A 26744-nucleotide genomic window follows, 5' to 3' on the forward strand; every position below is an offset into this window, starting at 1 on the left:
CCAACTTGAGCTCGTAGACATATAGTGTAGCAGCTAGCTGAATTATCGGTTTGTCCGGTACAGGTATTTACAAGATTTTTATAAAATTCCACCCCAGAGTCAATATCCAACACTGCATAGAGAAACCGCTAAAGTTATTACAGTGTTCAGTTCAGCAAAGGGGTGAGGTTTTTCTTCTGTTATGAAGCTGATAATGTCACACAAAAGTGGAAGTTTAACAGACTTTAATCTGTCTAACTCCATGTATTTGATGGTATCATGAACCGTAGTACTAGATACATTACATATTATAAATAAGTCCGTATAAATTTATAAACATCACAACTTAATGTTAAATGTTTGTACACAAGCTTTTTGTAGCTTTTTCCAATATATTAGCACTATATAATATAGTTCTTAAGTAATAAAAGTTTCTGCTTTAGGATAGAGATAGGAAATTACTGAATGTCTCGAAAACGACGCATTGTACACCAAAAATGTTCTAGGAAAAAAGTTAATATCAGTAAAGGGAACATCGGTCTGTGCTACAATTGACCACCTCCTGACTACCTTTCTTCTGCGTGTGGGATCAACTTTTCATTTTCATATGAGAACCATCATTTTTATTTGCATATTCGAATTCTCCATCATAGACTAGTACGGTTTACCAAACTATTTTTCCCATTCGTTTTAGATGGCGCTGTAATCGGCGTACATCAAGTGTGCCTGTATAATATAGTCCAATCGAATATCTGTCAGATTACGGTGTAAAAACTTGATGTAAGCCGCTGCTTTTTGAGATTTTTAGTAACAACCTTGAAAAGAACCACTTGTTTTTATACATGGTGAGTCACCTAACATTACCACTGGAAGCACCTCAGAAACCACTACAAACACTGAATAACCAATTCCGCCGACCGAGAGTGAGGAGACGGGCTGGTGTAATTGATTAATACAAACCTTTGAAAAATGGACGGAAGTATGATTTTCAACACAGACTTATTTTTTTCAGTGGAAACTTGTTATTATTTTTAGCATAATTGAAAATAGAAACAAATACTTAATCAATGCCGTTTGTTACATTATAAAATGTTAATTACATACAGAGTAACATGTAACTCCTCAGCAGTTGAATCGTGTGTATCATAATTGGGGATATAAAAAGAACACTGATGTAACATAGGTACAGAAGAGAATTGAACAGCACGTTGCGTCTACATGCTAACATTTTTACTATTCGTTTTCTCTGAAGAATACTGTATGGTACTGATTTGTTAAAGAAAAATGTACATTAACATGAGAATGAAGTAAAACTTACAAATTTCTTTTCTTTTTTTTTTTTAATTACAGAAAGTAAAAGTGTGTGTCCCGAAATTTCAGGGCAATATATGTTCAAAGTGTCACGCATCATTTGCTTCACACATTTGCATTCGACAATGAATGTCCTGCACATCTGGCGTAACGTTGCAACAGGCTGCCTCAATACTATGTTTCGTATCGTCTGTGGTTGTAGGCACATCACGGTACAACTTCTACTTTAATGTATCCCACAGAAAGAAGTGTAAAGGTGTAAGATCAGGGGAACGGACTGGCTAAATTATGCGCCCGCCACACCCTATGAAACGCCCGTCGAACATTCTGTCAAGGGGAAGTAAGCCTAGTGTTCATTGCAGAATGTGCAGGAGCACCATCATGTTGTTACCAAATACGTCTACGCGTTTCCAGCTGGCAGATCATTTCATAGACTCGATTTATTTTGCAGTTCTTTTGATGCCTTCAATGAGTCGCTGTCGCCCTACCTGTCGAAGCCAGCGAGGATTGTCCACGGACCAGTAGTGAATGTTACGTACATTCACTGCACCAGGGTTTGTGAAACCTGCTTCATCGGTAAACAAGTGTAACTGCAACACATTCTCTGTTAATGCCCATTGACAGAAATTCACTCGATTTTTAGTCTCCATGTAATTGCTGATGCAGCGACACATGATACGGGTAAAATTTGTAGCGTCACAAGTTGTTCCGAGCGGAAGGTTTGTTTTAGGATAGCTTGCTGCATGTAATTTCGGGGCTGACATCTGAAAAAAGTAAAAAACCGACACTTAGGGAACTAAATTAAGTTAGGAAATATGTCTATCTTTTGGTATAATTTGAAAACACAAACCGAACTCTCAGTGTGCCGAATTAATTAATTGATATTTTCATATTAAAACTTTAATTATTTTTTGTTTTCATAAAATAAAAACCAGACAAAATTATTATTAGTGTTTAATATTGTTGTGGTAATAAATGTGAGTAAATGAGAGTGTGTACGTGGGAGATTCGTCAGATTTAAATGTTGCATTATATACCGTCGTAACTAACCTGCAACAGTTACACAAGCCGGTCGTGGGAAAATGATCCTAGGGAATTTATCCACGTTGGTTATGACGTATGTCTATGTGTAATTGATATTGTAACAGAGCAGCCAGAAAGTCAGCTGGAGTAAAATCTGTATCTAAAGAATATTTTCAGAATTATTGTCTTCTCGTTTAATATTTGCATGTGAGATTGACGCAAATGCGCCTGTGTGTAAGGATTGGTGCAAGCCAGTTTTGGCGAGAGTATGATCATGAGTGAGCATTCTGATTGGCAGCGAGTATGGTCAGCCAGTCAGAACTAAGACGGTTTCCGCTCGTTACCTGATAGTTATACTGTGAGTGAGGCTGCAAAGAGGGAGTCGCTCGCTAGCTTAGACCGCGGTTGGTCATGTTACTAGTGCCAGTCAACATAATGTGTAAGATGAAGGATTCCTTAGTGTATGAGATGTTGGTGGGCTAAGTCGACAGCAGTTGCTGTTGAGGACTGCTTGGCGAAATTTCAGAGATCCTGACTAAATCTCTTGGACAGATATTCGTAGCCTTCATAGCATCCGTGTGGCATGTTTCAGTATTCAACCACTGAGCAGTTTTGGCGAGTAGTTTCGTTTTTAGAAATCCACAAGAAAGACCGAATGTAATAACTCAAATTAGTGGTGAAATTAATGACGGTGAAAACGTTGTTTAATTAGGGTCGGGTTTGGAAAGATTTCTGGCTGCTGTGCGTATGAAATGTGTGTGTTGTGAACTGGAATAAAATAGCCAGTCGTTTAAATGTGAACTGAATAGTACTTTTCTTTAGCTATCAAGGACAAAATAAACATTTTTGTGTGGAAATTTCGGACGTTATTTTCCATAAGTCAATCCATTTTCATACTGCCCAATAAATTTTTTAATACTGTATTTCTACAGGAATTTCCATCAAAACTAGAGTTGAGTGGCCTCTGCATTTGTAGATATTATGTGGTGTTTTTCATCAACGCCGCTTTCACATCATCTCGTAGGTATCTATGTTGCCGAGTGAAGGGACATTGAGTAAACGCCATTCTGAGGTAGATGAGTTTTAATTTGCAGCCTGCACAGTGACAACAACATAATAAGAAAAAAAAAACCGTTCCCCGCCACACTTTGACTCATTGCACTGCCTCCTCATGTGTGGCTTCACGGCAACAGCAGCTATCACTCCACCTGCACCTGCTTCTCCTGTGATGGGTTTGTTATGGACCCGTTTGCGTGTTACGGCCATACCTGTTACACGCAATTGTTTGTAAATGTTTTCAAACGTGCGGTGCGTTGGATGATCTCTATCCGGGTACCTTTCTGCATACAACCTGCAGGCTGAAGCTGCATTTTGTCTACACTCGCCATAGATGAGTATCATCTCTGCCTTTTCAGAGTTAGAATAAACCATTTTCACAGTTCTTACAACACTGTACACGCTGTTGTACTTGCGACCTTGCCGGCCGCGGTAGTCTCGCGGTTCTAGGCGCGCAGTCCGGAGCCGTGCGACTGCTACGGTCGCTGGTTCGAATCCTGCCTCGGGCATGGATGTGTGTGACGTCCTTAGGTTAGTTAGGTTTAAGTAGTTCTAAGTTCTAGGGGACTAATGACCACAGCAGTTGAGTCCCATAGTGCTCAGAGCCATTTGAACCATTTTTGAACTTGCGACCTTCTCATTTTCCTACTGTGTGTACTTCTGTTCTTATTTGGGGACAGTACACTGTCTTGTTACAACACGCGACTGAGCGTCTGAGGTTTCAAGCGTCAACTTAACGTTGCAAATTACTACAGATGTACTTCACATTTTGCAATGTAACAAACGGCACTGGTTAAGTATTTGTTTCTATATTCAGTTGTGCTAAAATAATAACAGGTTTCCATGTAAAAAAAAAACGTAAGTATGCGTTGAAAATCATACTTCCGTGCATTTTTCAGTGGTTTGTATCAATCAATTACACCATCCCCTCTCCTCACTTTCGGTCTGCGGAATTGGTTATTCAGTGTCTGTTCTGGTCTAGGAGGTGCTTCCAGTGGTAATGTTAGATGGCTCTGAGCACTATGGGACTTAACATCTATGGTCATCAGTCCCCTAGAACTACTTAAACCTAACTACTTAAACCTAACTAACCTAAGGACAACACACAACACACAACCATCACGAGGCAGAGAAAATCCCTGACCCCACCGGGAATCGAACCCGGGAACCCGGGCGAGGGAAGCAAGAACGCTACCGCACGACCACGAGATGCGGAAAATGTTCTCTGTTCTCTGTGATCTCATATGTTGTCCAAATGAAACAGGAAGTGTAAAATGCAATTGGTCAGGTATGCACCTATGTCAGAGGCTCACACAATGGGCAGAAATGTACGATCGATAAATTTAACAAACACCACTTTCAGCATAAAGTTACGTTTATTTAAATGGCATATGAGTGTTGTCTTTTTTTTTAATACAGAAATTAAAACTAGAGGTGGAATTAGTGACCGCACATTTGCTTCCTCTATTCTAAACCTCACACCTTCTGAAATGCTTGGACGCTGCAGCTTTTGCTGTAATACGCAGAGCAGGGGTTGCCCGCAGTGTCCTGAGCTTTCTACAAGCAGTTCTGTCTACTAGTGCTCCTTACCGATCGCGCTGTACCGCTGTCGGTGTCAAAAAAGCAAATACTCCGTAACGTGTTTCGCGTACTCCTCGGGTACTGCTTTCCATGATTTACTGTGGCTGTTTATGTTTGCTTTTGTGTAGTCGATAGATCGGTCTTCAGTAACGAAGAAAAACTAGATATTATTTTAATTTACGAGCGAATGTTACAGAAATGCTACCACTGTTTTGATTCGATTCCTCGGGCGGTTTGTAACAGCGTTTCCCTTTCATTTCCCCCAAGCTTTGTGCACCAAGTTGGAGAGTGAAATTACAACATTAAAATATAAAATAAAACGCAACACCTTCATAAACAAGGCAGTTTAATAGATAAGTGATGCCACAGGCAGCTGATAATTGTATATTTAGATGATAAGAAATTCAGACCAAATGAAACATTCCTGTACACGCAATGAGTACAAGTTGTTCAGTCATAAACATGTGTCTGAGTGAAGCTGGATGTTACTATCTTTACACCAAAGAAAAGTACTATCTTGTCAATAACCTTCAAATCATGTGCTATTCACCCCAGTATTCTATATGAATTAGCGAATATATTAAAGGCACTTTCGTTTCTCTATGCATGTAATCACTTTCAGAAGTCAAATTAATAACCAGATTAAGTAATTTAATAATATTTAATTTTAACTCCGCCAAGGCCGGTGCCAAGCCCGGTTGAGAAAGGAGGAGGGGGAGGAATAATACCTCGTAAGAAACCTTGATTCATCTGGCAAGGCTGGTAGTACCTTGTAGGGGCCCCTTACCAGCGTACAGGGGAAGCGGATCAACGGCCCTGATGGCGAATGAAGACGAAGATCTCGCTGGCGGAGAAGGTGGAAGATTTGTCTTTTTAAAACCCAAGCGGTTTCTGTTGTGGAACCCACCGGCAACTTGGTCAGCGACTGTTCATCCAGTGGGTGCTGCTGTAGCAACTGTTCCAGAACTAACAATCCCTGCTTCTACACCACCAGCTTAACTGGATAAAATTTAATAACAACCACTATGGTTCGTGAGAGCAACAACAACATTACCCCAGGTGGTAACCAATCCACCCGTCGGCGCTGGCCGGGGTGGCCGAGCGGTTCTAGGCGCTACAGTCTGGAACCGCGCGACCGCTATGGTCGCAGGTTCGAATCCTGTCTTGGGCATGGGTGTGTGTGATGTCCTTAGGTTAGTTAGGTTTAAGTAGTTCTAAGGGACTGATGACCTCAGTAGCTAAGTCCCATAGTGTTCAGAGCCATTTGAACCACCCATCGGCAGCAGGTAACCGGGCATTCGGTTTCTGGCGGACCCGGGAAACCGCGAAATGAGAGAAAGTCGGAGTTCTCTGGCAAACTACCCACTAAAACATCATCATTCATTGGCACGCTAAATGTCAATAAAGGAATAAAACCTCGAAAGCTACCCAGTCTTACTGCAGAACTCGACAGACCAAAAATTCTATTACTAGCACTTCAGCAAACACGATATACTGACGATGGTACCAAGATTATGGTAACTACAGCATATTCAAGAGCATAACTGATAGACAAATTGGCGTAGGTGCCTCTTGCTGGTAATGACGATACTAGCACACAAGAAGATCATAAACTCCGTCAAGGAAGTCACTCCAGTCAACAACTGACTCATGACGGCACGTATGCAGTTCACCAACAGAAATTATACACTTGTCAACGCTCGCGCCCCAACGAACAAAGACAACAACAAAAAAAAAAAACCTACCGAAGTGGAGAATTTCTGGAACCAACTGGAGGAGACCATGGCGAAGATCCCAAAGAAAGGCACCATATTACTCCTTAGTAACTTTAATGCACAACTGGACAGAGAAAAAGAATACAGGAAGACTACTGGCAAATAACCTGCGCACAAATTTACCAATAGAAATGGAAAGCGACTAGTTGATTTCTGCCAACAATTCAACCTGAAGATAAAGTCGACATCTTTACGAAAGCACCCCAGAAAGCAGAAAACCTGGCGCTCTCCTATTCAAGAACTTAGAGAAATCCAGTTTGACCGTATAACAATCACACACACATACACACACACACACACACACAGCAAGAACAACAACAACAACAACAACAACGAGAAATTCTTGATGTAAAAGTCCGAAGAGGTACCAATATTAACTCAGACGACTACCTTACAAGAGTCAAAGTAAAATTCACTCCACGAAAGTACAATCCCAAGAAATCGCACCTGCAGAGATTCTACGTAAATAGTCTCCACAAAACAAACATAAAGGACGAACGGGAGAAAAAAGAAGGAAACACATGAGAAGAGTTCAAAAACAAAATTAGACATAAAGCTCAGGAACTACTACCGCTGAGAAAAAAGAAAAAAACATGCATGGTGGAACGACAACTGTGAAAACGCCCTTGAAGGACGCATATTGGCCTTCCAGAATTACAGCAGCAAGAAAACGCCATACACATAACAAAATTTCTTCAAAGTACGGAAAGAAACAGCCAGAACCATCAGACAAACCAAACGACGATACCTAAACGAACAACTAGAGCAACTGGAAAGTGACTATCGGAATTACAAAAAAAATGGTTCAAATGGCTCTGAGCACTATGGGGCTCAACTACGGAGGTCATCAGTCCCCTAGAACTTAGACCTACTTAAACCTAACTAACCTAAGGACATCACGCACATCCAAGCCCGAGGCAGGATTCGAACCTGCGATCGTAGCGGTCTCACGGTTCCAGACTATAGCGCCTAGAACCGCACGGCCACTCCGGCTGGCTGGAATTACAATATAAGAGATTTCTACAGGACATTTGCAAATAGAATACGAGGATACAGACTGCAAAATCTCTGCTTTAAAAACCAAAATGGAAAATTAGCACTTACTAGTGAAGAAAACTGCAAAGAAAACGCAGTTTATTTCGTCAGTTCACTAAACGGCCCAGAACCCACACAAAGATTCTCACTTATTGAACCCGCACACACCAACCAAGACACAATACCACTTTCAAAAGAAGAAATCCTCCAGCACATCCACCATTTCAAAAACAACAAAGCGGCTGGTGATGACAACATAGTATCAGAACTACTGAAAAAATTAGGCCCTTCATCACTTGAGGAGCTCACGGTAATTAACAAAGAAATTTGGACGACAGAAGAATTACCTGAATATTGGAAGTGTGCCTTCTCTACCCCCTCTACAAAAAAGGCGACAGAAGGAATATCAACAATTACCGAGGCATTTCACTATTACCAGTCACCTAAAAGATCTTCTCTTCATGCCTACTGCAGAGAACACATGAACAAATTGAACACAAGACTGGGTAGTATCAAAAGTTTTTCCGACCCGCATGTTCCTGCCCTGTACAACGTTGAAATACAGAGCTGTTAAAAATAAGAATACCATATGTACATTCTTCGACTTCAAGAAGGTATATGACTCAGTCGACCGTAAATTCCTTATCAACACATTAATGGAACTCGGAGTTGATCAGAAAACACGTAAGCTCATTGAACAAACACTCTCCAACACAACCTCTAAAGTAAAATTCATGGACGAAATCTCGGAATATTCTGAGATCAGAACTGGAGTAAGACAAGGAGACGGACTATCTCCAATTCTGTTCAATATCATTTTGGACGACGTTATAAGGGAATGAGAGAATGACCTTAGAAATGTGGCCTATGGAAACCAGTGAAGATTGGAAGGGAAACTGAAGCCAACTGCCTAGCCTTTGCCGATGACTTTGCAATTTTGAAAGACAATGAACAAAATGCAAAACATCAAATAGAAAAATGCGCCGAGAACTTGCAGATTTCTTTTGAGAATACGGAATTCATGTGTACACCCTTAAACAAACAGAGTCTCACCACAAAATATGGACGGATAAACAGAGTTCCACATTTTAAATACCTGGGGAAAGTTTTGAACCCACTGGACAAGAAGAAAAAATCTCACGAAACTCGAACACAGAAACTATAGAGAGCCTACAGACGAACACACCAACTTTACAATAAAAAGTGCATGTCCATGCATGAAAAAGTAAGGCACTACAGCACTGTCAAAATGGTTCAAATGGCTCTGACCACTATGGAACTTAACTTCTGAGGTCATCAGTCCCATAGAACTTAGAACTACTTAAACCTAACTAACCTAAGGACATCACACATATCCAAGCCCGAGGCATCGTTCGAACCTGCGACCGTAGCGGACGCGCGGTTACAGATTGTAGCGCCTAGAACTGCTCGGCCACTCCGGCCGGCTGCAGCACTGTCATTGAACCCGAGGTGCTATACGCAGCAGAAACCGTGTCACTCCATAACAAGATGTTACTACAAAATCTACAAAAAGAAGAACGAAAGATCATTAAGCAAATCCTTGGACCATGAAAAACTGAAGCTGGATATACACTGCATACCAACAAAACTACAGAGTAAATTTCAAATACAGCTGCTGACGTTAGAAAAAGACGCTTTAAATTCTATGTACATATGCAAAGACTCCCTGAGTATGGACGCACACGTCAGATACTCACAGCCACTGGAAACCTTAAAGGTATGACATGGGCCGAACAGGTACGAAGAGACCTTACTGATGCTCAACTCACCATTGTAACATCTACTGAGGTAAAATAGACAAGTAGGAAGTCCAGCCAGAGACAAGAGCCAAAAAGACCGGTACAAAGTGGACGGATGAAAGAAAGAAAGCCATGAGCGGAAAAATGAAGGTCTCATGGAAAAACCGCAGGAAGAATTGTAGAAGCTTCATGTGATCCACAAAGAGTATAATAAATATTTCATTTTAAACTGCAGGTGTACTCATGCACCACCATAATAAAATAAGAACAGTGAATAGTAGAGGGAGTATAAACGAGAACAGTGGCGTATTTAAGTTTACAAAAAATGATAAGTTTTATTAAAACTTTAATAACTAGAACTTTCTGGAGAACCAACTGATAAATCTTACACATCACAAACACAAATCAGTTAAGGAATGAAGATTGATAGGTAAAGCAAACATTGGGGTGGAATCTACATAAATCTTGAAACTTCATTGCAGATTAAAACTGTGTGCCCGACCGAGCCTTGAACTCGGGACCTTTGCCTTTCGCGGGCATGTGCTCTGCCAACTGAGCCACCTAAGGACGACTCACGCCCGGTCCTCACAGCTTTACTTCCGTCAGTACCTCGTCTCCTACCTTCCAAACTTAACAAAAGCTCTCCTGCAGACCTTGCAGAACTAGCTCTCCTGAAAGAAAGGGTATTGCGGAGACATGGCTTAGCCACAGCCTGTGGGATGTTTCCAGAATAAGATTTTCAATCTGCAGCGTCTGCAGGAGAGCTTCTGTTGTTTGGAAGGTAGAAGACGAGGTACTGACAGAAGTAAAGATGTGAGGAAGGGGCGTGAGTCGTGCTTGGGTTACTCAGTTGGTATCGCCGACACGGTAGCTCAGCGTGTTCGGTCAGAGAGCTGGTTGGCCTCTGTAATAAAATAAAATAAAATTGAGTGGAAGGACCAACAAACGAACTTTAACTGATGTCTTGTGACGTCCGCAACGACCAAAAACAAAGATCAACAACGAACAAAATGAGAAAAAAAGTTTGGTATAGCACTTGCCCGAAATAGGCAAGGTCCCGAGTTCAAATCTCGGTCCGGCACACAGTTTTAATCTGTCAGGAAGTTTCATATCAGTGCACACTCTGCTGCAGAGTGAAAAGTTCATCCTATATAAATTTTACGCTGAATAAATCGCTTTTAAAACGCAACCTGACTTCGTATACATGACTCCACTTGAAGCCCAACTACATTCAAATTGAATCAACTACGATCAACTATAGCACAAACTATGTTTCACTTAAGAACAGGGAGGTGTGAATAAGGTTTAACAACCCTTCACCTTGAGTCAGTCGGCAGCAGAAGAGGCGCGCTGAGGGCGAGGAGCGGTCTCTGTGGCAGCTGTAATCTTCTAATGTGTCCACGAAAGTATGCAAACTACGCGGTCTGGCGTTCTGATTATCTAAATACGGGAAAGTTCACTATCAGAGCCCTGAAATCCCAGCAGACTTCAGGGTGAGGTGCACCTCTTCGTTGTTCTGGCCAAACCAATATGACTCACATGCATAACAGTGCATGCTGGAATTGTCAAACCTCAGACAGAGTAAATAAAATCACCCTCGTGACACACAATATGTGATATGCGGGTCCACTGTCGGTAGAGTCTGAAACTAGCACAGGCTCTTAGTCCACCGCATGATACAGACCGCAAGTCTCACCCACTTGGGACTGACCTGAAGTTGTTATTGCGTCTCACTGTTTAGAGGCACAAAACTTGTGGGTGTTTTCAGCTCGTTGTTAAATGCAAATAAGTAACGCCGCTGTAGTCTGCATGGCCACCAGTCCTAGCATCGCTCCGAGCTACTACGTCATCTGCTGCGTCTGAAATTGTAAAAGCTCGGGCAGCGAAGGTTGTTCTCTTTGCGAAGCCATGGTGCAACAAACAGGAAGCAAGCAAATCCGTGAAGCGGGTAGCAACTACCGTAACGCAGATGAGGACAAACCAGAAAAGTGAGCAAGCAAGTGCCCGCAGGGCGAAAGCACGACGCCAACCTAGGCGAAACTAAGTGGACAAACACGAAGCAAAGAACCAGAATCGCAGCTAGTTTAGTGAACTCGGAAATAAGGGACTTGACTCGTCGCCATTTTATTTATTGTGTCCCACTATTTAGAGGCACAAAGCGCGTGGGTGTTTTCTGCTCATTACTAAATGCAAATAAGTAGGAGGCCGAGTTGATAGGAGCTGAAGGAGTCCAAGTTGCAATATTATGAGGTACGGCACACAGAGCGAAGGATTATTATTCAGGAAACACTTAGTACAATGAAATTACTTACAAAAAAATGGTTCAAATGGCTCTGAGCACTATGAGACTTAACATCTGAGGTCAGCAGTCTCCTAGAACTTAGAAGTACTTAAACTTAACTAACCTAAGGACACCACACACATCTATGCCCGAGGCAGGATTCGAACCTGCAACCGTAGCGGTCGCGCTGTTCCAGACTGAAGCGCCTAGAACCTCTCGCCCACTAAGGCCAACTAAATAACTTATCTTTAGTAGTTTGTAGGACTGCAGCTACGGCTATGAACTGACAATCTCCTAACATAGAATTCCATGAACTAATACAATATATTCGCAGGGACTACGTCTGATGGGCCCTCCTCAGAGAATCAATGCGAACACTGCAGAACCAGCTGAGGGCCGATTATGAAAGTGCGTCTGCCTAGGTTGAAATCTAGCTAAGAAGTGAACGAGGGACACTCCATTTCCGTCGCGCTGCACAGCCCGCTAGAGTGCGCTGTGCTCGGCAGACGACGGGCTGCCAACCTTGTGTTGGCGCTGCGTTGTAGTAGTATCTGTGGCAATGATGGTACAGTTCTCACCAGGGGAGGACCAGAAGACGAAGTCCCCGAAGAATCACGACCAATTTCCACGAAGCCTCGGCGTTCCCACACTGGGGGAGCAAGCCTCTACTTTGCATATCCTGAGACGAGCCAATCAGCGTTTCCAAACCTCTCTTATCTGAAAAAAGGAGATTTTTAGACCAGAGAGGTGTCGTTCTCTTGATAAACACGGCTACGTTTTGGCAAAAAGACATCTACCTAGATAGTAGCACAGTCCATCATTTACGGAGTGATCTAATCTTTCTGGGCCAACCATTTCCAATTTCTGAAATAAGGCTGTTAAGCTTCGCAGGCACCGTGCCTGTTAAATAAATGTTTTCGCATATGCTAACATGAGAATGCACAGAGTTTTATGACCATCCCACCATCTGCACATAAGCTAACTTTACAGCAGTCACTCTTAAACGCCTTCCTCCTCCAACTTTCAGCCAACTGGCTATCTTCTGTGATGGATTGTCGCCTGGTCCAGGTAAAATGTTTTGTGAACCGGTGCCCTTCTGTCCAAACCGAAGCAGAATGAGAACAGAGCTTTGGCTAGAAGACACCCTGCAAGTAAGAACCATTGAATACTGTTTTCCAGAATCACTCGCACAGCAAGGTCACAGCACTCAGAATATAAGGCCCCAAATTTACATGTCTCCCTGTTCTTTGTTGCTCCCACAATGGCCCCTGCGTACAAGCTCTATACAAGTTACCCGTGTAGTTAGGACATTCTGACCACAATTTCCTCGTGTAGAAAAGGTCATGAATCACACATAACAAATGTAGTAACGGGGACCGCCAATATCATTCTCTAAAATATAGAGTTAATCTGACCGAAAATGTTGGTAAAGTGAGAGAGTTGTGTGCCACCTCTCAAGTGTGCCCAAATTGTCGCATCACTATACAGAGTAGCCCCCTTTTGGTGGCAATGTAGGGCTGTATTCTTGCATACATACGATCCTAAGGCTGCCGAATGGCACAGTGCGACAGACTGTCCAAAGACCTGGCCCCTTTTGTTGCAATTTGGTAATTGTTCTTGCAGGCTGTGAAGAACGAGTAAGTCTCCACTTTAGCATGTGTTATGCATCTTCAACCGGCTAGAGATCGTATGATGTTGCTGGCCAGGGCAGTTTTGTACACCATGAAGACGACGTGCATTGTCCTGCTAAAAAGGAACATCACCTTCCTCAAGAAGAAATGATAATATTACAGGTATCACAACCAGTTCAATGTAGTGGGCACTGGTTACTTCGCCCTATATAAACACGAAATGCAACCGCGACTGGTAACTGAACGCCTGTCACATCAAAATGTAATGCGGATGAGTAGAAAAACGAACGTTCGAACACCGAATTAGTAATGTGCCGCTTGTCACAGTCGCATCGATTATATATCTAGGCGTAGCGAAGCAAAGCGATGTGAAATGAAATGAGCATGTCAGGTTGGTGGTAAGGAAAGGGATGGTCGACTTTGTTTTACTGGGAGATTTTTGAATACGTGTAGTTCATCTACAAAGGAGGTAGCGTTTAGAAAGCTGCTGCGAACCATCCTTCAGTACTGCACGATTATTTAAAATACTCATCAGGACGGAGACATCAAAGCAATTCAGAAGCGTGCTGTTAGATTTGCTACTGGTAGGTTCGATCAGCAGTCAAGCCTTGCGGAAGTCCTCCGTGAACTCAAATGCGAATCCCTAGAGGGCGCACGAGGCTATTTTCACGGGCACTATTGTGGAAATTTATATAATCAGTATTTGAAGCCTGTGTACATACCGATTCTACTGCTCTCAACGTATATTGCGCCTAAGGACCACGGAGATAAGATGAGAGAAATCAGGGCTCGTTCAAAGGTTAATAGACAGTCGATTTTCCCTCGCTCTATTTGCGAGTAGAAAAGGAAAGAAATTGACTAGTAATGATATTGGTACAGTCCGACATGCACTGTGTGGTGGCTTGCGGAGTGTGTATATAGACGTAGATGTAGATGAATCTAGACTATGGGTGTAGAAATGTTCCACAGACAACTTCTGAAAGCATCGACACCGCGCCGATACACTGTACCCAACATGTTCAGCCAGCCACCGATAATTCCAACCACCATCCAGCAGCCCAACGTTGCGACCCTGCTGAAATGGCTTTAGTTGTTCAACGGGGCTCCGTACTCGTCAGCAGTTAGTCGGGATATACCTTACAATTAATGTTGCACACATTGTTCACCTCTGAATGCAACACAGTTTCTGTCTGCACACAGAAGGGGCCTCCACAGTTCCATCTGACAGCCGATGACTGTGACAAAAGATCACAGGCCTACAGTATGTAAAAACTCCCTGAATGTGTAACGTAACCTTGACCCAGAAAATCATTTAAGAGCCGACAACTATTTGAAGATCTAAGGTCGAAATTAGTGTGCACAACATTAATGAGTAGTTCCTAGCTAGAGATACTAAAAGTGGAAGTCGGGACAGATAAATTGGCTCAAATCGCTCTGAGTACTACGGTACTTAACATCTGAGGTCACCAGCCCCTAGACTTAGAACTACACTACTGGCCATTAAAATTGCTACACTACGAAGATGACGTACTACAAAAATGGTACAAATGGCTCTGAGCACTATGGGACTTAACATCTATGGTCATCAGTCCCCTAGAACTTAGAACTACTTAAACCTAACTAACCTAAGGACAGCATACAACACCCAGCCATCACGAGGCAGAGAAAATCCCCGACACCGCCGGTAATCGAACCCGGGAACCCGGGCGTGGGAAGTGAGAACGCTACCGCACGACCACGAGATGCGGGCAGACGTACTACAGACACGAAATTTAACCGACAGGAACAAGATGCTGTGATATGCAAATGATTAGCTTTTCAGAGTGTTCACACAAGGTTGGGGCCGGTGGCGACACCTACAACGTGCTAGCATGTCGAAAGTTTCCAACAGATTTCTCAAACACAAACAGCAGTGGACCGGCGTTGCCTGGGGAAACGTTGCTGTGATGCCTCGTGTAAGGAGGAGAAATGCCTACCATCACCTTTCCGACTTTGATAAAGGTCGAATTGCACCTTATCGCGATTGCGGTTTATCGTATCGCGACATTGCTGCCCGTGTTGCTCGAGATCCAAAAACTGTTAGCAGAAAATGGAACCGGTGGGTTCAGGAGGGTAATACGGAACGCGGTGCTGGATCCCAACGGTCTCGTATCACTAGCAGTCGAGATGACAGGTATCATATCTGCATGACTGTAACGGATCGTGCAGCCACGTCTCGATCCCTGAGTCAACAGATGGGGACAATTGCAAGACAACAACCATCTGGACGAACAGTTAGATGACGTTTGCCGCAACATGGACAGCTCGGAGACTATGGCTCCTGTTATCCTTGACACTGCATCCCAGACAGGTTCGCCTGCGATGGTGTACTCAACGAATAACCTGGGTGCGCGAATGACAAAACGTCGTTTTGTCGGATGAATCCAGGTTCTGTTTACAGCATCATGATGGTCGCATCCGTGTTTGGCAACATCGCTGTGAATGCACACTGGAAGCGTGTATTCGTCATCGCCTTACCGGCGTATCACCCGGCGTGATGGTATGGGATGCTATTGGTTACACGTCCCGGTCACCTTTTGTTCGCACTGACAGCACTTTGAACAGTGGACGTTACATTTCAGATATGTTGCTACCCGTGGCTCTACCTTTCATTCGATCCCTGCGAAACCCATTTCAGCAGGATAATGCACGGCCGCATGTTGCAGGTCCTGTACGGGCCTTTCTGGATGCAGAAAGTGTTCGACTGCTACCCTGGCCAGCACATTCTACAGATCTCTCACCAACTGAAAACGCCTGGTAAATGGTGCCCGAGCACCTGGCTCGTCACAATACCCCAGTTACTACTCTTGATGAACTGTGGTGTTGAAGCCGCATGGGCAGCTGTACCTGTACACGCCATCCAAGCTCTGTTTGACTGAATGCCCAGGCGTATGAAGGCCGTTATTACGGCCAGAGGAGGTTGTTTTGGGTACTGATTTCTCAGGAACTTTGCACCAAATTGATTGAAAATGTAATCACATGTTAGTTCTAGTATAAACTTTTTGTCGAATGAATACCCGTTTATCATCTGCATTTCTTCTTGGTGTAGCAATTTTAATCGCCAGTAGTGGGCTTAAACCTAAGTAACCTAAGGATATCACACACATCCATGCCCGAGGCAGGATTCGAACCTGCGACCATAGCAGCAGCACGATTCCGTACTGAAGCGCCTAGAACCGCTCTGTCACATCGGACGCCTCAGATAAATTATTTAATGTGAATGATAGGCGATCTACAGAACCAATCTCTCGAGTACAACAGTAACTTATTCAATAAAAATAATTATTCATAGAGATCATGAATGAAATGTGACTTGATTTACAAATTCATTACCCAAACTCTAACTAATTTCTATGTTGATTCGCAGCGTTTCTTGAACTGTCTCACGCTAACGGCGATCATAAATTTACTCTCGAATGCTTTTAGCCCCAGACGAGAAACACTAGCTGCTTACCAGATAGCTCACTTGAGACAGTTGATCGTTCTCATTTGCAAAAATGTGGAGCAATAAAATGCCCCATCATTGTAGTGATGGTAATTATGCTTAGTGTAATTAGTCGCCAATAGCCTTGCAGAACGTCAGTGTCACGTGAATGGTTCTGCAGCCGGGAGTCACACCGTTGTTTCAGATACTCTAGACTCCGCTCATCTGTTAAGGTGAATGCTGCTGTTCGTCTACAACATACTTAGCATATATGCTCATGATGCACACAGATCCACATCTCTGAATGGAAAGACGCGCTCATTGGCTCATCTGGCTATGTACTCCTGCCTGACCTCCTTCACATCTAGCGACCGACTCCTTAATACTCTTACAGAATGTTAAACCTGGCTGTTCCGTCTCAGAAAACCGTACGTGCCCGCCAATAGTAGAAAATCCACACATGGGGACCCAATAGTGGGGCTCCTTCAAGCATACAAAATCCTGTCAAGACAGTGTGACACCACAGAACGCCGATCACATTATTCAACACCCTCCTACATCTAAGAAACTGCCACTTGAGCTTCGTCTCCTTGAGTCACTGGCAAATCATCAATGGTGCGTTTTGCGTCCAGCAACTAGATAGCCTTGCATCAGAGGTTCTCTGAAATCAGGAAGCTGTTAGTGAGGCTACAACGTTATTTTCTGGAAAACATGTTATTTCGAAAACACTTATGTTCAAAAGTTTTTCTGCAAAACCTGAGTAACCACCACCCTCCTGCTGCTAGAGTCGCCTCCTGCCCCCAGTTTGGCTGCTGGCACGTCCTCTGTTGCAAACTGCACAGTGATCTGAAACAACACTGGCAGATTCAAACTGTGTGCTGGATCGAGACTCGAACTCGGGACCCTTGTCTTTCGCTGGCAAGTGCTCTACCATCTGAGCTTCCCAAGCACGACTCCCAAACTCAGTACAGCACACAGTTTTAATCTGCCAAGATGCGCTGCAAAGTGAAAATCTCATTCTGTACAGTGACCTGCCAACCTCCTCGGCTGGCTCCGGAGTTTTGCAATGAGTTGCGTGGTCGCAGAACAGTTGTGCTGTCTGTTGTTATCAGGTGGCAGATGAAAGTTGGTCTTCGTCCTGGCCTGACCTTGGAAATTCAGACTTTCAGCTTAGTCAGTGTCATCTTCCACTGTGCTGGATTGACAGTTTCTCAAGGTTCTAGACCGTCTAGAGGAATCGGACTTTGGCTGTCCCAGAAGACCACATAATTTGGCTGCAGGAGGTTGTATTGAATTTCTTCTTTGATGGAGGATTCATACGTCGCCGTTCCATGGACTGTCGTTTGGAATTCGGTTCGTAGTAGTGACACCATGTCTCATCTCCAGTGGCAATGCCACCAGAAAATTGCCACCTTCAGCTTCATACTGGTCCAGCAAGTCCTGACAAATCTCCATTCGACAAACTTTTTGTTGTTCTGTAAGCATCCACAGGCCCCATCTCGCACGGACTTTCCGATAAAATGGATGTTCAAACATTGTTTACATTACAGTGACGTGCAGCTTTGCACACTACTCTCTGGTCGTTATCTGCAGACCAGTACGGAACGCGTTGATCAAGATCTTCATTGAGAGGGATGACAGCTGAGCAGGGTCGACTGGGACATGTCTTGTCTTGCACACCCTTATCAACACTTTGAAAGTGCCGTACCCATCGCCTCACATTGCTCACGTCTATTGATCATTTACTTACAACTTTAGCGAGAATTGATTAATTTCAGTCATGGCAATTTCTTCAACAGTGAGAAATTCAATCACACATCGCTGTTTTGTAAGCGCTCATATATCAAACTCCATTTTGGAACAATCCTCTGATGGTGCCAAGTTCCACAGAACAACAGACACACCTAGAAGTGAAAGATGAAGGTTCGTGCATAAGCACTATACCAACGACATCTGGTGCGGACATCCAATGTCACCCAACGAAAAACATATAGGACCATTAGATCTTCGTAAATAATGAAGGCTGCTGTGCTACTGAACACAGTCTTTGTGAGTGCTCTATTTCTTTTCAGGCAGTGTATAGAATCAGCATTATTTTGTTTCAAGCCTGGCTTGCGTTGATACGCATGCTGTAGGTGGTGACGAGCAGCCGGAAAAGAAAGCCCGGCCGCCTGCTCAGTATGCGCCGGCCGTGCGCGCTGCACGCTGCACACTCCAGCAGCACCTCGCCAGGGCGCGCGCCCTCTTCTTATCCGAGGCAGGGAGTGCGCCGCGCAGAATCACGTGACTGCAGGACCAGAGCAGGGCAGGACCAGGGCGGCGTGTACGCCCGTAATGAAAGGGGAATCGCGCCGCCTTGCCGGCCGGGCCAAGTTTTACAACGCAATTACCCGCGGCGTGTGCGCCGGAGCCCACAAAGGAGAAACCTGCGAGCTGGCCGCGGTCCACCGGGTCCGCTGCTGTTGCACTGTGCTTCTCAGTGAACACGTACCCACACGTGCTCGGTCCTGGCTGGCTTTCTTGATATGGATATAAATTACAAGGTCGTCGAGCGATTATGAACTAAAATCACGTAGGTCCTTCCCTCATAAAAGGGGAAGGTCACTACCAAAGGACCACACAAAGGAAATATGCAAATCGAATAAGCATTTTATTTTCAGTGTAACTTAAAACATTATCTCTTGCTTTTCGCTAAAACAGACACAGAGGTTGTAAATATCTATTGCTACTGAAACATTTGAGAAATGGAAACGTGTATCAGCCGCCCAAGCACGGCGATTTGTTTTCTTCATTGGATCGCATAAGAGGCGGTGCCCAAAAAAAGCCGGAATAACATTGGCGTGGGTGGAGGTTGTGTAGTACGCATTTCTGCCGCTAGGCGTTATACCACAAGTCATTACTAGGGAGCCTATATAGGGAGAGTGGCCAATCGGCCCGCAGCCTCCATGTTTTTACCAGATTGCGCGCGGGAGGTCCAGTTAGGTGGCGACGCAAGCAGAAAACCAGCCGCTTCACGAGTAAAATGAGGCATGTGTTTGACGCATGAGAGCAATGCGTATCTTCTAGCTTAATACTCGCTACATGATTAAAACAAATGCCATTCGTCTATGTTTACATAGGCCTAATAAATTTGTGAGCAAATGTAAGTATCCTGAAGCAATGTGTTTCTGCCGAATTTCAACGGCTGTATTTTATGAAGTTTTATATAAAGCCTGACAAATGATCAATAAGAAAAAAACAGTTTCATTTGATGTATCTCAGAGTACATGATGATATTTCAGATTTTTCCGTGCGGATATTCATCGCTGAAATTGGTATACTCTTGTCTCCTTCCGTCCCCACATAAAGCATTTTTAAGTGTGTGTCGATCTTATAACATTTTCTTATGCTGGCAAAACACCTCATTCTCTACACTCTATACGACAGACAATCGGAAAAATATCAATACTTAGGTACTCTACTGAAACAGCAGAAAGTAATCCACACGATAGTTATAATTTACAGGATTGTGAATAGCCAAGCCTACAGAGTCAAGTGCGAGTCGGCAGTCGGACTTATGTAGACTGAGGGTTCCCTATACATGTTAAAACACATCGTGTGGCATGAAGTGTCACTCAACAACCATTAAAAGTCTAGAAAATAACGTTTAAAAAACCGGGCTAAGCGGTATTCGAACTCACGACGTTCTGGTTACCATGTTACAACACTACCTCTGTGCTACAAGGCCACATATATAATACAGTTGTGTTCATTTACTTTTTCCTTCATGGAGGGGATAAATCAGTAAATAGGTTATTCTGTTGTTGTTTTTTTTTTTATTTTGTTTTGAAGGCATTATAAGCATATAGAAAGAAATTGATTGTTCTATACACAAAGAAACCAAACGAGCTTCCTAACAGTGACAACCAGTGAGTAAAACACATGTAACACAGGGACATCTCATGACTGAAAGAGTTCCTTGTACTTACCACCAAAACTAAAAAAATCCGCAATACCAGTTGCAAACTAAACACAAACATTCCGATCTCTGCAAATTGTATGTACAACAATTGACGTACCTTACAATTACTAACTAAATGATGGAGGAGGCTTGCTTGTTTAACCAGCTTGTAATGTTGTATCTATCAATAGGTATATGATGAAGTCTTCCTTCATACTGTATCCATATAATAAAGTGTTTTGTGCCATGAGCTCCATCTGACCTTACAACTCAAGTTTTCAAAATGCATATCAGTAAGGAAACGTATTGGAAATTAATTAGCATTATAGGGAAAGCAAAATTGTACATAATTAAATAACCAGTTTTACTGTACGTCTCAGCTCTGGAAGATGATCACAATGCAATTGACGTTCGAAGCGTTGAAGAGATCCAACAGTACAGAATCACACACAGTATCTATTTATACTCATACAAATTCAGCGTCAGTTTTGTAAAAACACGGCTCTCAGCCAATCAGCGACGCTATCACCATTGGCCGCTCTCTCCCTTGATATAGGCTCTCTACTCATTACTAGAGAGCCCGTATAGATATAGGCCCTATGCTCATTGCCAGATCAGTGGCGCCTGTGTTGTCGACCTGGCTTGTTGTCATCATCTGCAGTAATTGTTTTTGCTAGCGCTATTTTGTTCCTGTTCCGTGTCACTATGGTGGCAAGTTAAAGTGGACAACGTGCAGATGACAAATTTTGTTTTCCACACATCAAAAATGCTCCTGAAACTGTTTCAATGTTGAAAACAGCTGGCCAAGAAAAACGGGAAAAACTCAAGTGTACGAGTGGTTTGTTCGATTTAGAAATGGCAACATGTCGACGTCCATCAACCGCATATTTTATTCAGAGTTTATTGTCCCAGACCGGAACATCAGTCAGACCTTTTATTTCCATATTTTAAGAAGACTGCCCAAGAGCGTCTGTCAAAAAAAAAAAAAAAATCCGATTTGTGGCAGACAGGAGAGTCGTTCTTCGACCACGATAACACTCCTGCACACACAGCCGTCTCTGTTAGACAGTTTTTGGCTAATGAAGGTATGGCTCCGCTGGCCCACGCACCTTATTGCCCTATCCTGGCTCCGCGCAACTTTGTCTGATCCCCACGCATGAGAAGGGGCATGAAAAGACACCGATTTTTCAACACTGAAGAACTCAAGAAAAAATGAGAGAGGAGCTATCAAGCGTTTCTAAAGATGACTACAAAAATGTTTCATACAGTGGAAGCAACTGTGGGCTGTTAAATATGTAAATACTATTATACGTATCTAAATTTGCCAATGCGGATCATATTTTTGGTACTTAGAACTCAATTTTCTCGTGTTGAGAAGTCAGAAGGAGCGACGCGTTTTACTTGCTAAAAGCTTTCTTAAGCCAAGATCGTACAAATATTTCTTCATTCAAAACAAAAGATTTCGGCAGACTTTGCTATCATCTTCGCGTCTTAAAAAATCTTTTTGTTATGAAACGTGTTCATTTGAGTTGAACCTCACGCCAGGTTGTCATTTGGATAAAAATCTGAATGTGCTATTGTGTATTGTGTTTTTCTGTCGTAACAATCATCTGTGAGCGGTGCATATATGGACATGGCCACTTGCACAAGGTCCTTTACGTTTTTGAATATTTTTATTGTGACAAACGTTTTATAGTGTGCCGTTTTTATCCGAATATCAACTTGGAGTTAGGTTCAATTCAAAATAAACATATTTCATAACAAAAAGATCCTAAGGTAACAGCAAAGTCTGTTGAAACTGTTTGTTTTAAATAAAGAAATATTTACTGTATGCGAACTTGGCTTTAGAAAGTTTTTAGAAGTATTTCGTTGGCATCAAACCTTAGGAAACTAAAAGTACAAATTTCTCCCTATAAGGTGTATAAAATATCGGTGTTACGTGTATTAGAGCAGATATGTTTATGGGATCTGTGGACAGTGCACTGAACAACATCACATCGGTGTTTGATTCATTTCCAGGCTAATAATTATAGCTACTATAAGTCGTTTCTTTTTAGGTTGTGTAGTACCTTCAAGAACATTTGGCAAAAGCAAGCCACTAACTTTCATTTTGCCCTGGGCAGCATGCCAGGTGTTGAAGTGTGGACGTGAGGGCGCAAAACGATTGGTGTATACTGACAGATGTAGTCCACTTAGTGGCGCAGTTACGATCGCGTAGAAAACATCAGGCCGCGCCGGGTAGGCGGTCGGTCTTAGGCGCCTTGTCACGATTCACGCGGCTCCCTCCGTCGGAGGTTCGAGTCTTCCCTCGGGCATGGTTGTGTGTGTTGTCCTTAGCGTAAGTTAGTTTAAGTTAGATGAAGTATGTATTAAATGTGTAAGCTTGGGACCGATCACCTCAGCGGTTTGTTCCCAGAAGCATACCACGGATTTCCAAATTTTCCGAAAACATCAGGGAGTAAATTATCCGAAGTCTGTGCAGGAAGATTGTTAGAAGCAGAGAACATACAGCTAACACGCATACATACTAAGGCACCAATAATAACAATATCTACATCTAAACCCCTAAACACTCTGTATATATAAAATACATTTGGCTGATTATCAAAACATATACATACTATTCGAAAACATACGTTAAAAATCATTACTTCAATTTTGTTCGTAGTAGCCTCCTTAAGCATAAGTTTAGACAAAACAGATTTTTGATGGTCAAGTTTTTGACTTCTGTTGCACGGACTTCAGTTAAAGTTTTCACAATAAAACACTTCCTATGGCTAGTATATTTGTCATTATCCACTCTTTCGAGAAAAAAGAATGAATAATATCGTTTTCTATACCATAGGCAGAGATGCCACAAATCCATGACTTCTCGCTCCCTCGGGCATGGGTGTGTGTGTTCGTCCTTAGGATAATTTAGGTTAAGTAGTGTGTAAGCTTAGGGACTGATAACCTTAGCGTCGTATACGATTTCACACACATCTGAACATTTTTATAGACTTCTCGGAAGCTTCTAAAAGAAAGAAGAGTTGAGCTCTAGCTGACTTCTTGGTTAGATAATTTTGTATACATCGCTTAGGCCTAATCAGATGCTACGCCGATGTGATTCCAGAATAATCTGATTTACTGGTGGTTCTCTAACTGAAACATAATATATTTCAAATAGAATCGCAGCTACATAATGGCAATGTCGAGAAACCTTACTGTTTACTCGCCAAATTCGTATTCTTGCAAAGCCATTCAGTGCAATCACTATTGTTGCACCGTGCCATATTCTTTACCGGTGAGACACAATACGAAATAAGTGATTTATCAAATAAAATATTACATACTGTTATTCAGTTCATATCAAACAACAGAACTCCATGTAGGAAAGTTAACAATGTAGGAAAGGCAGATAGCTATTTACCATAAAGAAGACACTTACACAAAGCTTTGGGGCACAGCCTTCATCTCTAAACGGACACACACACCAGTCACACACAAAAGCAGTCGCACCTCACGCGCTCACGACCGCTAACTTCAGCATCTCGACCCGTCGACCCGAGGTGCTGGAGTTGGCAGTCGTGTGTTCCTGAGGGGTGCCTGTTTGTGTGTGTGTGTGTGTGTATGTGTGTGTGTGTGTGTGTGTGTGTGTGTGTGGTGTGTCTTTCGTAACTCATGAAGACTGTGGCCAAAATCTTCTGCCACTATTCATTTAATAGTTATTCAATTAATAATTCTGCGACTGATTGTTCCTCAACTGATTGTTGCGAAGTAACTGTTTAGTTAATTATAAAAGATCGATTGTTATTATTTAATTTGTCCATCTCTTATGTCATTTAGACCTTATTATTTATCCAGTGACTTGTTACTCATCATCTACTGGCCATTAAAATTGTTAGACCACGAAGAGGACGTGCTACAGACGTTAAATTTAAGCGACAGGAAGAATATGTTGTGATATGGAAATGATTAGCTTTACAGAGTATTCAAACTAGGTTGCCGCTGGTGGCGACACCTACAACGAGCTGACATGAGGAGTTTCCAAAATGGTTCAAATGGCTCTGAGCCACTATGCGACTAAACTTCTGAGGTCATCAGTCCACTAGAACATAGAACTACTTAAACCTAACTAACCTAAGGACGTCACACACATCCATTCCCGAGGCAGGATTCGAACTTGCGACCGAAAGTTTCCAACCGATTTCTCATACACAAACAGCAGTTGACCAGCGCTGCCCGGTGAAACGTTGTTGTGATGCCTCGTGTAAGAAGGAGAAATGCCTACCATTACGTTTATGCCTTTCATAAAGGTCGAATTGTATCCTATCGCGATTGCGGTTTATCGTATCGCGACATTGCTTTTCGCGTTGGTCGAGATCCAGTGACTGTTAGCAGAATATGGAATCGGTGGGTTCAGGAGGGTAATACGGAACGCCGTGCCGGATCCCAACGGCATCGTATCACTAGCAGTCGAGATGACAGGCATCTTATCAGCATGGCTGTAACGGATCGCCGGCCGGGGTGGCCGAGCGGTTCTAGACGCTTAAGTCTGGAGCCGCGCGAACGCTACAGGTCGCAGGTTCCAATCCCGCTTCGGGCATGGATTTGTGTGATGTACTTAGGTTACTTAGGTTTAAGTAAGGGACTGATGATCTCATACGTTAAGTCCCATAGTGCTTAGAGCCATTTCTTGTAACGGATAGTGCAGCCACGTCTCGATCCCTTAGTCAAGAGATGGGGACATTTGCAAGATAACAACCATTGTACGAACAGTTTGACGACGTTTGCAGCAGCACGGACTATCAGCTCGGAGACCACGGCTGCTGTTATCCTTGACGCTGCCTCACACACAGGAGCGCCTGCGATGGTGTACTCAATGATGAACCTGGGTGCACGATTGGAAAAACGTCATTTTTTCGGATGAATCCATGTTCTGTTTACAGCATCATGATGGTGGCATCCGTGGTTGGCGACATTGCGGTGAACGCACATTGGAAGAGTGTATTCCTCATCGCCATACTGGCGTATTACCCAGCGTAATGGTATGGGGTGCATTGGTTACACACCTCGGTCACCTCTTGTTCGCATTGACGGCACTTTGAACAGTGGGTGTTGCGTTTCAGATGTGTTACGACCCGTGGCTCTACCCTTCATTCGAACCCAGCGAAACCCTACATTTCAGCAGGATAATGCACCACCGCATGTTGCAGGTGCTATACGGGCCTTTCTGGATACAGAAAAAGTTAGACTGCTGCCCTGGCCAGCATATTCTCCAGATCTCTCACCAATTGGAAACGTCTGGTCAATGGTGGCCTAGCAAGTGGCTCGTCACAATACGCTAGTCACTACTCTTGATGAACTGTGGTATCGTGTTGAAGCTGCATGGACAGCTGTACCTGTACACGCCATCTAAGCTCTGTTTGCCTCAATGCCCAGGCGTATCAAGGCCGTTATTATGGCCAGAGGTGGTTGTTCTGCGTACTGATTTCTGAGGATCTACGCACCCAAATTGCGTGAAAATGTAATCACATGTCAGTTCTAGTAAATTATATTCGTCCAATGAATACCCGTTTATCATCTGTATTGCTTCTTGGTGTAGCAATTTTAATGGCCAGTAGTGTAGATTATTAATCAACTAGTTATTATTCACGATCTTAACGCAACTATCGTGTTTATTTGGTACGTAGCTCAAACAGAGTTTGCGACAATACACATTCCCATCATTAGGGCACAAACTCATTCATGGAAACTCGAAATGGCTTTTGGAAGGCGAATCGCACGGTGTCGTTTAACAAGTCTCCATGCAGAGCAAGTAGCTTTATATTGTGAATTAAAGAAAGAATGCTGCAGATACTCGTACTTTCCATGGATGGCCTGGGCTTGAGCAGGAAGGAAATGAAACTAATGGCTGGACTATTGACAGC

Source organism: Schistocerca gregaria, chromosome 4 (assembly GCF_023897955.1).
Source record: "Schistocerca gregaria isolate iqSchGreg1 chromosome 4, iqSchGreg1.2, whole genome shotgun sequence".
Taxonomy (NCBI): Eukaryota; Metazoa; Arthropoda; class Insecta; order Orthoptera; family Acrididae; genus Schistocerca; species Schistocerca gregaria.